Source organism: Peromyscus californicus, unplaced genomic scaffold (genome assembly GCF_007827085.1).
Source record: "Peromyscus californicus insignis strain IS unplaced genomic scaffold, ASM782708v3 Scaffold_15__1_contigs__length_86483966, whole genome shotgun sequence".
Taxonomy (NCBI): Eukaryota; Metazoa; Chordata; class Mammalia; order Rodentia; family Cricetidae; genus Peromyscus; species Peromyscus californicus.
Window position 1 is genome coordinate 58837741 of NW_026294447.1, and position 16248 is coordinate 58853988.

Genomic DNA, 16248 nt, shown 5'->3' on the forward strand with positions numbered 1-16248 from the left:
ACTCTTAAGTGACTCATTAGCTTTGCCAGTGAGCTTAGTATACAGCAAACATGAGGTTAGCCCCAATCAATTTTTGTTGAGCTAGGTTTGGCTACAAAAATCTGAGTATAGACTGAGACATCGTATTTTTCCATTTGTGTTATATTTCTGTGTTTGTACCAGTTTGTATTCCCTAGAGGGACGCACAAACACCGATCTTGCTCAGGTAATCAGAGAATGTGTCTTTATCTCACTGAGTTCTATATCCTGAAATCTATGCTCATAGCTGCTGACTTCGTGGTTCATTTTGGGTCTTTGTTTTAATACTTAAAGGGAGGAAAGGTTGACATTAATAAATTCCATAAACTGTTATTTTAAAAATATTGCTAAAATCATTACACACTTAAATGAACTACACCCAAAGACTTAAACACTATTCAGTGAAAGTACATAGCTATTACCACAGTGTCACAAACATCTGTAGAAACAGTTTACAAGGCTTACATTAGTCAAGTCATGAAATTTTCATCATCCACAGTGCTCATCCCTCAGAAGGAATGGCTTCAGTCTGCTTTAAACACTGGGCCACACTCATAATCGCTACACTTAATCTCAGTGTATATATGAAGACCCAAATCCTGTGTGAGTAATATTCAAATTTATTTTTTTGTTTTGTTCAATGATGCTCTATGTTATTATAGAGTATAGCATGTATCTTAGCAAGGGATTTGGTTATTCCAAAGAGCAAAATATAATCACAGGGACATTTATTGTTTTGAATTAATGTGTTAAACAACAAACATACACACATTACTAGCGAAGAGGAAGGCTAATACGGACCAATGATGACCAAATCTGGGTTGGCAATATAAGTCACAGACGATGACTACAATTCTGGTGTCTGAGGTCACATCACCACACATCCTATGTGCCCTTCTTAGCCAGGAGATACATGTTAGGCATGTGGAGCACATACTGTCCATTAGAATCAGGCACTTTCATGCATTTTCTTAGTAGATCAATAAAACATGATATAAATATTCACACAAATATAAATGATAATAAAATTTTCCAGTATTGATCAAGTAGTAAGTAAATATTTTGCCACTAATGATACTACTAGTAATGTAGAAATTATGGAAATCTTTTAGAAATAACTGTCGTGAAGATATATATATATATATATATATATATATATATATATATATATACATATATATATATAATGTAAACTTTATCCAAATTCACAAATAAAGTATACTTAATGGATATAACCCCAGTGGGGTTCAAGATCTTAATTTTCAATGTCACTTATCTCTTAAGGCACTATCATAACAATGAGAATCCTAAATAACAAATATTGAAAGGAGAAATGTAGAAATAATTTGTTAGAGCCGGGCCATGGTGGTGCAAGCCTTTAATCCTAGCACTTGGGAGGCAGAGCTAGGTGGATCTCTGTGACTTGAAGGCCACCCTGGTCTACAGAGTGAGATCCAGGACAGGCACCAAAACAACACAGAGAAACCCTGTCTCAGGAAAGGAAACAAAAAAGGAAAAAAAAAGAAATAATTTGTAAAATATCAATCTTTTTATTATCTTTCTTCCTTTGAACTTCCTGAATGGATGATGACTGACACATTGCTTCCTGGCTGAGAGGGCCATGGTTCCCCTGGCCACATGTATAAGGGAACTGATGTAAGTGGAGTCAAATTTTTTGTTTTGCTATAGGTGGCCTTATTAAGACACTTACGTCTTGGTAAAGTGTTGTAGGTTGTTTTAGTCTTTTGTGGGGCAGGCCACCCAGCTTCCAAATAAATCACACATGGAGGCTTATTCTTACTTATAGATAGCCAGCCTTAGCTTGGCTTGTATATTGACACCTTTCCTTAAATTTACCTTATCCAATCTACCTTATGCCTCTGGGCTTTTCCAGTTCTCTTAGTTCTGTAAATCTTGCTCTTACTCCGTGGTTTGCCGTGTAGCTGGGTGGCTGGCGCCTGATATCCTTCTCCTTCTCTTGCTCCTTCTGTCTACCTTTCCCAGATTTCTCCTTCTATTAATTCACTCTGCCTGCCAGCTCCATCTATCTTTCTTCTGCCTTGCAATTGGCCATTCAGTTGTTTATTAGACCATTAGGTGTTTTAGTCAGGTACAGGAGCAGAGCTTCACAGAGTTAAACAAATGATCTCTAAACAAAATTAATATACCTTAAAATAATATTCTATAACAGTAAAGCCATGCATAGGCTGCTGTTATGCCAAGTCTGTCTTTGTGTCAAATCGACATTACCATGAACACAGTGTTGAGGACTTGCAAAATTATGACAAATGACAGAGAGTCAATATGGTACAACATCTGTTGGATATCTTCAGAACACTTGATTTTGCTACGATTTTGAAATAGTCATATAACTCTTATAAGTTATAGATATATGTAATAAAAATATAGGAATTTTTGAGATAGTAAAGACAGTGTTGTTTAGTGATGACCTCTGATTATGTATGATCCCTGGATCATGATTAAGGACTAGGAGTCTAAGGTTCACACCAGATCACATGTAGTGTGAAATTATGATATAGAAGCATGATGTAGTATAGTGTGTTATCATAATATTTATGTTCATGTGTTTTCATCACATTTACATAATTAGAGGATGATATAATTTGGAGGTGAAAACATTCTCCAAAATAATACCAAGTAGTAGAATTAACAGTATATATACCAAAGTACAGAAATCCACTCTTACTGAATTTCCACAGGTATAATCCCATGGTTGTGGATGCTGTGTGCTGATTGAAATCATGGTCAAAGTTCTTGATAGGTTTAAAACCATGTCTCCCGTGTAATTTTCTCAGGAAGAATGTATCATAATTTTATATTCTTGGATGAGTAAAAAATTGTTTAATATTTCTGTCTTTGTACCTGTTTGTACTCCCCAGAGGGAACACAAACACCCATCATGCTCTGGTAATCAGAGAATATGTCTTTATCTCTCTGAGTTCTGCATCCTAAAATCTTTGCTCTTAGCTGCTGACTTCATGGTTCATTTTGGGTTTTTGTTTTAATACCTAAAGGGAGAATAGTTTGATATTATGAATTTCTTAAAATGTTATTTTAAAAATATTGCTAAAATCATTAAATACTTAAATGAACCACACCTAAAGACTTAAAATTTATTAAGTGAAAATACATAGCAATTACCACAGTGTCACAAACATCTACAGAAAAATTTTTACAAAGGTTATATTAGTTAAATCATGAAATTTTCATCATCCACAGTGCTCATCCCTCAGAAGGAATGGCTTCAGTCTGCTTTAAACACTGGGCCACATTCATAATCTCTACACTTCCTCTTGGTGTGTAGTGAAGCCCCAAATCCGGTGTGAGTAATATTCAAAATATTTTTTTTGTTTTGCTTAATGGGATGCCGTATGTTATTATAGAGTATAGATGTATATGAAAGGGATTCAGTATTCTGAAGAACTAAATAAAATTACAGGTGCTTTTGTTAATTAATTAATGTGTTAAGCAGTAACATGCACAGATTACTAGAGAAGAGGAAGGCTAATATGGACCAATGATGACCAACTTTGGGGTGTCAGTATAAGTCACGGATGATGACTACAATTCTGGGTGTCTGAGGTTCTCATCATAACACATCCTATGTGCCTTCCATAGCCAAGGGATAAGTGAAACATGATATAGTCACACAAATATATACTTGTATATATATATATATTTGTAATTTGTAATAAATAAATTTTCGGGAAATTGATCAACTTGTAAATAAATATTTTACTAGAAATGCGACTACTAGTGAAAACTTTGGAAGTCTGTTATGAAATAATTGGCTTAAAAATGTATATAAACTTTATCCAACTTCATATATGAAGTATAATTAATGGATTAAGCCCCAGTGAGGGTCAAGACCCTAATTTTAAATCTCACTTGATTTCTTAAGACACTATCATAACAATGTGAGTCCTAAATAACAAATAGTTAGAAAGGAGAAATGTAGAAATCATTTGATAAATATCAATCTTTTTATTATCATTCTTCCTTTGTACTTCCTGGAAGGATGATGATTGGCACCGTGTTTCCTGGCTGGGAGGTCCGTGGTTGCCCTGTCCCCATGTGTAAGGATCAAGGGAACTGATGTAAGTGGAGTCCAAGTCCTTGTTTTGCTTTGGGTGGCCTTGATCCCACATTTAGGTTGTCTTGGTAAAGGCATGCATAGGCTCCTGTAGGCCAATGGAGACTGTGTGCTCAATTAAACATGACCATGAGCACAGTGTTGGGGATTTCCAAAATGAAGTACAAAGACAGAATCAGGGTGGCACAAAATCTGTTGCATAATTTCAAAACATCTAGATTTTGTGACTTGTTATAGGACTACTCCAAGTGACATGAATAGTTAGGTGATAAATATATAGAGAGTGTGAGAGAAAGGAAAAGGCGGTGTTGGGTCAGTGATGAACACTGATGATGATTGATCCATGGAGAGTGACTGACTACAGGTCTGAGTGTCTAAGCTTCACACCAGAACACATGTAGTGAGGAACTGTGATAGATGTCAGGTGTAGTACGTGATAGTGTATATATCATAGTATTTTTGTTCATGAGTTTTCATTACATTCATATAATTAGAGTCAATTAAAACACAGGAGAGGGGAACGGATTCTCAAATAGTACCATGTAGTAATGTATCTATATGTATATATATACATATATACATATAGATAGATAGATGTAGATATAGATATATTTAGATATATATCAATGTTGAGGAACCCACTAGTAATGAATTTCCAGAGGTATAATTCCCTTGGCTAAGGATGCTTTGTGCTGTTTGAAATGATAGTCAAGTAAAGCAAAGGATAACCAGGCTGCAGTGCACAGCCCCAGAGATACTAGGTATCAAGGAGGGCCTTAAGAGAGATAGGAGTACATGCATCCTCCTGGGAAGAGGAAATCAATAAGAACTCCTGAGTGAATTGCCAACCTGGGAGGAGGGGTGGAGATAAGGGGGGGGGGGTGGTAAGAGAACCTGAGGGAAGTAGATGGTGGATTTGGGGGAGGGACAGAGATGGAGAGAAATGAAAGAGATGTCCTGATGGAGGGAGCCATTACGGGGTAAGGAAGAAACCTCGTAGAAGGGAAAATCCCATGTAGAAGGGATCCACACGGATGAGCCCAGCTAATACTCCAAGCCGTAGTGGAGGGGGTGCCTCAACTGGCCTTCCCCTCTAATCAGATTGATGACTACCCTAATTGTCATCATAGAACCTTCATCCAGTACTAATGGAAGCAGATGCAGAGATCCACAGCTAAGCACTTTGTGGAGCTCCCGGAGTCCAGTTGAAGCAAAGGAGGAGAGATTATATGAGCAAAGGGGACAAGATCATGATGGGGAACCCCACAGAGACCTGAGCTAATGGGAGCTCACTGACTCTGGACTGACAACTGGGGAACCTGCATGGGACCGAACTAGGCCCTCGGAATGTGGGTGACAGTTGTGTGACTTGGACAATTTATGGGGCCACTGGCAGTGGCACCAGGATTTATCCTTCGTGCATGAACTGGCTTTTTGGAGCCCATTCCCCGTGGAGGGATGCCTTGCTCAGCCTTGATGCAGCAGAGAGGGGCTTGGTCCTGCCTCACCTTGATATGGTGGACTTCCTTGACTCCCCGTGGGAGGCCTTACCCTCCCTGAGGACTGGATAGGAGGCTGGGTGGAGGAGGAAAGATGGAGGGTGGGTGGGAGCAGCGGGCGTGGGGGGTGGTGGGTGGGGTGGGGGTGGGAAAGGGAACTGTGGTTGGAATCTAATGTGAAAAAAGAACTCTTAAATAAACAAAAATTAAAATCAAAAGATAAAATGGTGGTCAAAATTCTTGTGAAGGTTAGAACCGGGGCTCCTGTGTACTTTCTCAAGAAGAATGTATCAACATTTTATATTCGTAGATGAGTGAGATAAGAAACAAACAACACAGAGGTCATTGTAGAGAACATGGTTTTGTGATTTTGTGTATAATCCCTTCCTCTTTTCATCTCTCTGGATATTCCTGAGTTGCCCTTCCATGTGGATCACGACGTCTGCGGCGAGCCTAGGGTCTTGGGAGCACAGTGACCAAGTAAGTACAGTTCATTTTCCTGTGTTACTCTGACTGCTTCTCCTTATTCTTTAATGAATTATGCACTGCTCAAGAAGGACACATCCAGTTGAAGACAGATACCAAATATCATGGACACAGTTTCTTAATATCATTAATTTTAAAAGAAATCTGATGACACACTGAATCAAAGAATTGATCTAAAGCATACTTAAGAATTGCTCTAAAGCACATTTAATAACATATTGGATTCCTTGTATTTATCTGTATCTCTTTATCTCTCTGTCTATGGATCTGTCTGTCTGTCTATCCATCTTCGAACTGTAAATCCATCATTAATGTATGTATGTATATACGTATCTCTCTGTCTATCTATCTATCTATCTTTCTATCTATCTCTCTACCTACCTACCTATCCATCATCTGTCATGTATATGATAACATCTGTCTTTTTTATTGTACTTTTTCCTTTGAATCACAGCTGCATTGGCACTATAATAAACACAGAAACAGGGTATTGTTATCTCAAGTTTTGAAGAAAAGTGGAGGCTAGTGAGGACCTGCTGTTGCCAAAGAGTTGGATGGTTCATCCGGTCCGAGACTCTTTAGAACACCAATTCAACTGAACCACTCATGTTTTCACAAGGTGGTTGTATTTCTTTATTAAGACACACTGTAGTATTATACCACTTCTGTGCTGTCTCCTTGAAGTTTCTGGAATAAGGAATCCCATATGCATGCAGATGGCTCTTTACACATTTACATTTGACAGACAGCTGCAGAGACTGAGTCAGGATCTACTTGCCTTCTACCTAGGTTCACTCAGAAGATTTAGCACTTCCTGTTGAGTAGGGAATGTGCAGCTAGACAGACACATGGACCAGTTTTGGTTCTTATGGTTTTATCTGGTATTCAGTTGTAGGAAAGCTAATACGTCTAACACTGTAAATGACTCTTTGGCTTTGACAGTGAGCTTCGTCTACAGCAAACACGAGGTTAGTCCCAGTCAGGGTTTGTTGAGTTTTGTTTTTGGCTACAAAAGTCGGACTCTAGACTTTGCCTCCGATCTCTCCATTCATTTAATATTTCTCTCTTTGTACTGGTAGACACCCTGGACTCAGTTAGACGCACAATACCTGTAATGCTAGGTTTATCACGGAATAGGTGTTTATCTCTGAGTTCTATATCCTTCGATCTTTTCTCATGGCTACTGGCTTCATGGCTTATCGTGGGTCTTTGCTTTAATACTTAAGGGAGGAAAGGGTGACATTATTAAATTCTTAACTCTTTATTATTAAAATGTTGCCAAAACAATACACATTAAAAAGAACCAAACCCAAAGACTTAAAATTTTTAAGTTCAAAATAAATAGCTATTACCACAGATTCACCAACATCTACAGAAAAAGATTTACATACTTTCATAGTTAAAGTATTAAATTTTCATCATCCACAGTGCTCGTCCCACTGAAGGAATGGCTTCAGTCTGCTTTAAACACTGGGCCACACCCATAATCTCTACACTTAATCTCAGTGCTTACGTGAAGTCCAAATCCTGTGTGAGTAATATTCAAAATTATTGTCTTGTTTTGCTCTATGTTATTGTAGTTTAGAGCAGAGGTCAGGTATTCTGGAAAAAAAAAAAACAAAATGAAATCAGAGGCACTTTTATTGTTAATGAATTACTGCGTTAAATAACAAACATGCACACACATATGACTAGAGAAGTGGTAGGCTATCACGGACCAATGATGACAATTCCCCTGCGGCGCTATAAGTCATGGACGATGACTACAATTATGGGTGTCTGAGGTTCTTTCTCATCATAACACATCTCATTTGCTCCTGTTAGCCTGGAAAAACCATTAGGCTTGTGGAGCACACACTCTTCATTAGAAGCATGCACTTTCGTGAATTTTCTTAGTGGATCAATGACATGCTGTAAATATTCACACAAATACAAATGTAAATAAATATGGTGGCATTGATCAATGAGTAGATAAATGTTTGACTACAAATGCTACTACTTACTACTGCTTGTAGATACTCTCGAAATCTCTTAAAAGTTAACTGGCTTAAAGATGTATATAAACTTGATCCAAGTTCACCTAGGAAGTATAATTAATGGACGAAGACCCAGTGAGGGTCAAGACCTTAATCTTATAGCTCACTTGATTCCTTAAGACACTATCATAACAATGTGACTCCTAAATAACAAATAGTGAAAGGAGAAATGTAGAAATCGTTTGAAAACTATCAATCTTTTTATTATCTTCTCTGCTGTGTAATCCCTGGATGGATGATGATTGCCACCTTGTTTCCTGGCTGGGAGGTCCACGGTTGCCCAGTCCTGATGTGTAAGGATCAAGGGAACTGATGTAAGTGGAGTCAAGATTTTGGTTTTGCTATGGGTGGCCTTTATGAGACACTCCTCTCTTAGTCAAGTGTTGTTTTCTGCTTTTGTCTTTTCTGGGGCCCCCCATCCAGTTACCAAATAGAGCACACAAATTATAAATATCCGGCCTTAGCTTGGCTTATTTCTTGCCAGATTTCCTTCACTTTAAATTATCCCATCTACCTTTTGCCTCTGGGCTTCTCATGTTCTCTTACTTCTGTTAATCTTACTCTTACTTCCTGTCTTGATATGCAGCTGGGTGGCTGGCCCCTGATGTCCTCTTCCTCCTCTGGCTCCTTCTTTCTACCTCTCCCAGACTTCTCCTTCTATTATTTCCCTCTCTCCCCACCCCCAATTCTGCCTATGCTTTCTTCTGCCTTGCTATTGGCCATTCAGTTGTTTATTAGACCATCAGGGGTTTTAGACAGGCACAAGAACAAAGCTTCACAGAGTTAAACAAGCGCAACATAAACAAAAGTAACACACCTTAAACAAAATAATACTCTACAACATTTCCCATTTTGGTTGTCATAAAAGTAAAGGTTTTTACTCTAACACAGTAAAAGTACAGACAACAGAAAAATTATCTATTCGGAATTCCATGTACAATATTCTGTCCATTTGTCGTTAGCATTTTCAAAGAAAATAATGCTTTATCTGTCGTATCTTACAGAATCCAAAGTCTTACAGCTAAGTTACTTTCTTAAGTAAAACTGAGAAAAACTGCAGCTGTAACTCTCTAGTCTTCAATTCCATCAGAGATCCCTAGAAGATGTAACACATTTGCGTCAACAAAATGTGCATTGCACACAGCTTCCAAAAACTCTAGCCATGACAGAGACATCTGACTGCCTGGACAGTCACCCATAGCTTCTCTCCAATCTTGGGGCATCCAACTTCAGTGTACAGGCCCACACATTGTATCTGGCAGACTTTGCTCTGAAGCAAGAAATTTGAAGGCCTGTCTTGCCTTGATTTGAGAAAGTTAGTCAGTCACTCTGCTCTGCGTCCTATAGACTGTCTGGCAGTCTCTTTTGTGAAGCAAGTATTTTGAATGTCTGCCCTGCCTTGCACTGGCAAAGTTCAACAACCTTTTTCCTGTGTGTCCTGCGTGTCAAATCTGCACAGCACAATGCCGGCAGCCAAAGACCAGAGCACTTTCTTTGTCTAGCGGCCACAAAGAAATCTTGCCACAACGAAAGTAAACCCCGTAAGGAGTTTGTTCAGTGCCCCTCACCTCTGAAGCAAATGGGTGCTGCCAGGAGTAGAGGTGTCTCGTGGTCATGAAAAGGTTGAGGATAACAAAACATTTGTAGTGCCGTATTCTGGAAGTCTTTGAAAAGTTTGAAGACTCTCTATTCATCTAAAACATATCTCTATATGATCTGGAAAGCAAACCGAACATATCCACAAATTTGATTGTTACAAATGACTAACCACTAACCTATGTTTCCTGGTTATCCCACATAGCTTATAGGAGTCAATTTGCAAACCTAGAACTTGACCCTACATTTCCCATTGAACTGCATAAGCACAATACCTCAACCATAAATAGAAACATACATACAATATGTTTTAATAAAAGCAACCTTAAATTTTTATCAATATACAAAAATGCTTTAAACAAGAGTAGAAACATGCATACAGTGTAACACAAATAGGTTTAAATTTGTGTCGACATACTATGACAGTATACTACCAAATACACATACACCAAAGTACAGAGACCCACTAGCAATGAAGTTCCAGAGGTATGATCCCTTGGCTCAGGGTGCTGTGTACTGTTTAAAACTGGTGGTCAAAATTCTTGTTAGGGTTAGAACCCGCTCTCCTGTGTATTTTCTAATGAAGAATGTATCACAGTCGTATGTTCTTTGATAAGGAAACTAAAGAAGAAACAACACAGGATCATTGTATAGAACTTGAATGTGTTTGTAATCCATTCTTCCTTTCCTCTCTCCGGATATCCCCATGCCGTGTTGCCCTTCCATCTGGATCACGATGTCCCCGCCTAGCCTAGGGTCTTTGGAGCACAGTGACCAGGTAAGTACAGTTCATGTTCTTGTGTGACTCTGACTGCTTCTCCTTATTCTTACATGAATTACAAATTACCCAAGAATGGCACATCCAGTTGATGACAGACTTAAATTTTATTAAGTGAAAATGCAAAGCTATTACCACAGAGTCACCATCGTTTACAGAAAAAGTTTTACAAAGCTTGCGTTAGTTAAGTCATGAAATTTTCATCGTCCACAGTGCTCATCCCTCAGAAGGAATGGCGTCAGCCTGCTTTAAACCCTGGGCCACACCCAGAATCGCTACACTTCCTCTCGGTGTTTACATGGAGACCCAAAGCTATGTGAGTAATATTCAAAATTATTGTAATGTAATGCTCATATTGTTATACGCTCTATGTTGTTATAGAGTATAGAATGTACCTGACCAAGGTATTTGGTTATCCCGAAGAACAAAATAACCTCAGAGGCACATTTATTGTTAACGAAGAATTCATGTGTTAAATAACACACATACATACATTACTAGGGGAGAGGAAGGCTAATACGGACCGATGATGACCAAGTCTGGGGTGGCAGTATAAGTCACGGACGATGACTACAGTTCTGGGTGTCTGAGGTTCCCATCACCGTACATCCTATGGGCCCCTCTTAACCGGGGAATAAACGTTAGGCATGTGGAGCCCATACTGACATTATAATCAAGCACTTTCTTGAGCATTAGTGGATCAGTGAAACATTTTATAAATATTCACACAAATACAAATGAAAATAAATTTTTGAGGCATAGATCAACTAGTAAACAAATATTTTACCACAAATGGTACTACTACATGGGGAAGCTCTGGAAGTCTGTTAACAAGTATTAGCATAAAGATGTATATAAACTTAATAATCCAAGTTCACATGGGAAGTGTACTTAATGGGTTAAGCCCCAGTGAGGGTCAAGACCTTAATTTTTAAACCTCACTTGATTTCTTAAGACACTGTCATAACAACGTGAATCCTAAATAACAAATAGTTAGAAAGGAGAAATGTAGAAATCATTTGATAAATATCAATCTTTTTATTATCATTCTTCCTTTGTACTTCCTGGAAGGATGATGATTGGCACCGTGTTTCCCGGCTGGGAGGTCCGTGGTTGCCCTGTCCCCATGTGTAAGGATCAAGGGAACTGATGTAAGTGGAGTCCAAGTCCTTGTTTTGCTTTGGGTGGCCTTGATCCCACATTTAGGTTGTCTTGGTAAAGGCATGCATAGGCTCTGGTTAGGCCAATGGAGACTGTGTGCTCAATTAAACATGACCATGAGTGCAGTGTTGGGGATTTCCAAAACGAAGTACAAAGACAGAATCAGGGTGGCACAAAATCTGTTGCATAATTTCAAAACATCCAGATTTTGTGACTTGTTATAGGACTACTCCAAGTGACGCAAATAGTTAGGTGATTAATATATAGAGAGTGTGAGAGAAAGGAAAAGGCGGTGTTGGGTCACTGATGACCACTGATGATGATGGATCCGTGGAGCGTGACTACAGGTCTGAGTGTCTGAGCTTCACACCAGAACACATGTAGTGTGGAACTGTGATAGATGTCAGGTGTAGTACGTGATAGTGTATATATCATAGTATTTTTGTTCATGAGTTTTCATTACATTCATATAATTAGAGTCAATTAAAACACAGGAGAGGGGAACAGATTCTCAAATAGTACCATGTAGTAATGTATCTATATGTATATATATACATATATATATACATATAGATAGATAGATGTAGATATAGATATATTTAGATATATATCAATGTTGAGGAACCCACTAGTAATGAATTTCCAGAGGTATAATTCCCTTGGCTAAGGATGCTTTGTGCTGTTTGAAATGATAGTCAAGTAAAGCAAAGGATAACCAGGCTGCAGTGCACAGCCCCAGAGATACTAGGTATCAAGGAGGGCCTTAAGAGAGATAGGAGTACATGCATCCTCCTGGGAAGAGGAAATCAATAAGAACTCCTGAGTGAATTGCCAACCTGGGAGGAGGGGTGGAGATAAGGGGGGGGTGGTAAGAGAACCTGAGGGAAGTAGATGGTGGATTTGGGGGAGGGACAGAGATGGAGAGAAATGAAAGAGATGTCCTGATGGAGGGAGCCATTACGGGGTAAGGAAGAAACCTCGTAGAAGGGAAAATCCCATGTAGAAGGGATCCACACGGATGAGCCCAGCTAATACTCCAAGCCGTAGTGGAGGGGGTGCCTCAACTGGCCTTCCCCTCTAATCAGATTGATGACTACCCTAATTGTCATCATAGAACCTTCATCCAGTACTAATGGAAGCAGATGCAGAGATCCACAGCTAAGCACTTTGTGGAGCTCCCGGAGTCCAGTTGAAGCAAAGGAGGAGAGATTATATGAGCAAAGGGGACAAGATCATGATGGGGAACCCCACAGAGACCTGAGCTAATGGGAGCTCACTGACTCTGGACTGACAACTGGGGAACCTGCATGGGACCGAACTAGGCCCTCGGAATGTGGGTGACAGTTGTGTGACTTGGACAATTTATGGGGCCACTGGCAGTGGCACCAGGATTTATCCTTCGTGCATGAACTGGCTTTTTGGAGCCCATTCCCCGTGGAGGGATGCCTTGCTCAGCCTTGATGCAGCAGAGAGGGGCTTGGTCCTGCCTCACCTTGATATGGTGGACTTCCTTGACTCCCCGTGGGAGGCCTTACCCTCCCTGAGGACTGGATAGGAGGCTGGGTGGAGGAGGAAAGATGGAGGGTGGGTGGGAGCAGCGGGCGTGGGGGGTGGTGGGTGGGGTGGGGGTGGGAAAGGGAACTGTGGTTGGAATCTAATGTGAAAAAAGAACTCTTAAATAAACAAAAATTAAAATCAAAAGATAAAATGGTGGTCAAAATTCTTGTGAAGGTTAGAACCGGGGCTCCTGTGTACTTTCTCAAGAAGAATGTATCAACATTTTATATTCGTAGATGAGTGAGATAAGAAACAAACAACACAGAGGTCATTGTAGAGAACATGGTTTTGTGATTTTGTGTATAATCCCTTCCTCTTTTCATCTCTCTGGATATTCCTGAGTTGCCCTTCCATGTGGATCACGACGTCTGCGGCGAGCCTAGGGTCTTGGGAGCACAGTGACCAAGTAAGTACAGTTCATTTTCCCGTGTTACTCTGACTGCTTCTCCTTATTCTTTAATGAATTATGCACTGCTCAAGAAGGACACATCCAGTTGAAGACAGATACCAAATATCATGGACACAGTTTCTTAATATCATTAATTTTAAAAGAAATCTGATGACACACTGAATCAAAGAATTGATCTAAAGCATACTTAAGAATTGCTCTAAAGCACATTTAATAACATATTGGATTCCTTGTATTTATCTGTATCTCTTTATCTCTCTGTCTATGGATCTGTCTGTCTGTCTATCCATCTTCGAACTGTAAATCCATCATTAATGTATGTATGTATATACGTATCTCTCTGTCTATCTATCTATCTATCTTTCTATCTATCTCTCTACCTACCTACCTATCCATCATCTGTCATGTATATGATAACATCTGTCTTTTTTATTGTACTTTTTCCTTTGAATCACAGCTGCATTGGCACTATAATAAACACAGAAACAGGGTATTGTTATCTCAAGTTTTGAAGAAAAGTGGAGGCTAGTGAGGACCTGCTGTTGCCAAAGAGTTGGATGGTTCATCCGGTCCGAGACTCTTTAGAACACCAATTCAACTGAACCACTCATGTTTTCACAAGGTGGTTGTATTTCTTTATTAAGACACACTGTAGTATTATACCACTTCTGTGCTGTCTCCTTGAAGTTTCTGGAATAAGGAATCCCATATGCATGCAGATGGCTCTTTACACATTTACATTTGACAGACAGCTGCAGAGACTGAGTCAGGATCTACTTGCCTTCTACCTAGGTTCACTCAGAAGATTTAGCACTTCCTGTTGAGTAGGGAATGTGCAGCTAGACAGACACATGGACCAGTTTTGGTTCTTATGGTTTTATCTGGTATTCAGTTGTAGGAAAGCTAATACGTCTAACACTGTAAATGACTCTTTGGCTTTGACAGTGAGCTTCGTCTACAGCAAACACGAGGTTAGTCCCAGTCAGGGTTTGTTGAGTTTTGTTTTTGGCTACAAAAGTCGGACTCTAGACTTTGCCTCCGATCTCTCCATTCATTTAATATTTCTCTCTTTGTACTGGTAGACACCCTGGACTCAGTTAGACGCACAATACCTGTAATGCTAGGTTTATCACGGAATAGGTGTTTATCTCTGAGTTCTATATCCTTCGATCTTTTCTCATGGCTACTGGCTTCATGGCTTATCGTGGGTCTTTGCTTTAATACTTAAGGGAGGAAAGGGTGACATTATTAAATTCTTAACTCTTTATTATTAAAATGTTGCCAAAACAATACACATTAAAAAGAACCAAACCCAAAGACTTAAAATTTTTAAGTTCAAAATAAATAGCTATTACCACAGATTCACCAACATCTACAGAAAAAGATTTACATACTTTCATAGTTAAAGTATTAAATTTTCATCATCCACAGTGCTCGTCCCACTGAAGGAATGGCTTCAGTCTGCTTTAAACACTGGGCCACACCCATAATCTCTACACTTAATCTCAGTGCTTACGTGAAGTCCAAATCCTGTGTGAGTAATATTCAAAATTATTGTCTTGTTTTGCTCTATGTTATTGTAGTTTAGAGCAGAGGTCAGGTATTCTGGAAAAAACAAAATGAAATCAGAGGCACTTTTATTGTTAATGAATTACTGCGTTAAATAACAAACATGCACACACATATGACTAGAGAAGTGGTAGGCTATCACGGACCAATGATGACAATTCCCCTGCGGCGCTATAAGTCATGGACGATGACTACAATTATGGGTGTCTGAGGTTCTTTCTCATCATAACACATCTCATTTGCTCCTGTTAGCCTGGAAAAACCATTAGGCTTGTGGAGCACACACTCTTCATTAGAAGCATGCACTTTCGTGAATTTTCTTAGTGGATCAATGACATGCTGTAAATATTCACACAAATACAAATGTAAATAAATATGGTGGCATTGATCAATGAGTAGATAAATGTTTGACTACAAATGCTACTACTTACTACTGCTTGTAGATACTCTCGAAATCTCTTAAAAGTTAACTGGCTTAAAGATGTATATAAACTTGATCCAAGTTCACCTAGGAAGTATAATTAATGGACGAAGACCCAGTGAGGGTCAAGACCTTAATCTTATAGCTCACTTGATTCCTTAAGACACTATCATAACAATGTGACTCCTAAATAACAAATAGTGAAAGGAGAAATGTAGAAATCGTTTGAAAACTATCAATCTTTTTATTATCTTCTCTGCTGTGTAATCCCTGGATGGATGATGATTGCCACCTTGTTTCCTGGCTGGGAGGTCCACGGTTGCCCAGTCCTGATGTGTAAGGATCAAGGGAACTGATGTAAGTGGAGTCAAGATTTTGGTTTTGCTATGGGTGGCCTTTATGAGACACTCCTCTCTTAGTCAAGTGTTGTTTTCTGCTTTTGTCTTTTCTGGGGCCCCCCATCCAGTTACCAAATAGAGCACACAAATTATAAATATCCGGCCTTAGCTTGGCTTATTTCTTGCCAGATTTCCTTCACTTTAAATTATCCCATCTACCTTTTGCCTCTGGGCTTCTCATGTTCTCTTACTTCTGTTAATCTTAC

General features: G+C 39.2%; 1 long non-coding RNA gene and 5 pseudogenes across 27 annotated transcripts in view; all 6 read left to right on the plus strand.

The window, feature by feature from the left end:
• The window catches only part of LOC128110937 (uncharacterized), a 74036-nt gene that overhangs the window by 53237 nt on the left and 4551 nt on the right, over positions 1 to 16248 (plus strand). For 20 of the 27 annotated variants that reach the window (XR_008218386.1, XR_008218389.1, XR_008218399.1 and 17 more), the window contains 10 exons: positions 518 to 1674; positions 3259 to 3359; positions 4057 to 4136; positions 5263 to 6111; positions 7546 to 8467; positions 10500 to 10527; positions 10741 to 10843; positions 11599 to 11678; positions 13588 to 13651; positions 15086 to 16001. This is a non-coding gene — a long non-coding RNA (uncharacterized LOC128110937). Of the gene's footprint in view, positions 1 to 517; positions 1675 to 3258; positions 3362 to 4056; positions 4137 to 5262; positions 6112 to 7545; positions 8468 to 10499; positions 10528 to 10740; positions 10844 to 11598; positions 11679 to 13587; positions 13652 to 15085; positions 16002 to 16248 lie in introns of all 27 variants that reach the window. The other 7 variants (XR_008218407.1, XR_008218410.1, XR_008218402.1 and 4 more) reach the window with 7 other exon arrangements.
• Positions 815 to 891, plus strand: LOC128111351 (uncharacterized; annotated as a pseudogene).
• LOC128111330 (uncharacterized) lies at positions 3550 to 3627 on the plus strand (annotated as a pseudogene).
• Positions 7831 to 7907, plus strand: LOC128111339 (uncharacterized; annotated as a pseudogene).
• On the plus strand, positions 11047 to 11124 carry LOC128111347 (uncharacterized; annotated as a pseudogene).
• On the plus strand, positions 15365 to 15441 carry LOC128111340 (uncharacterized; annotated as a pseudogene).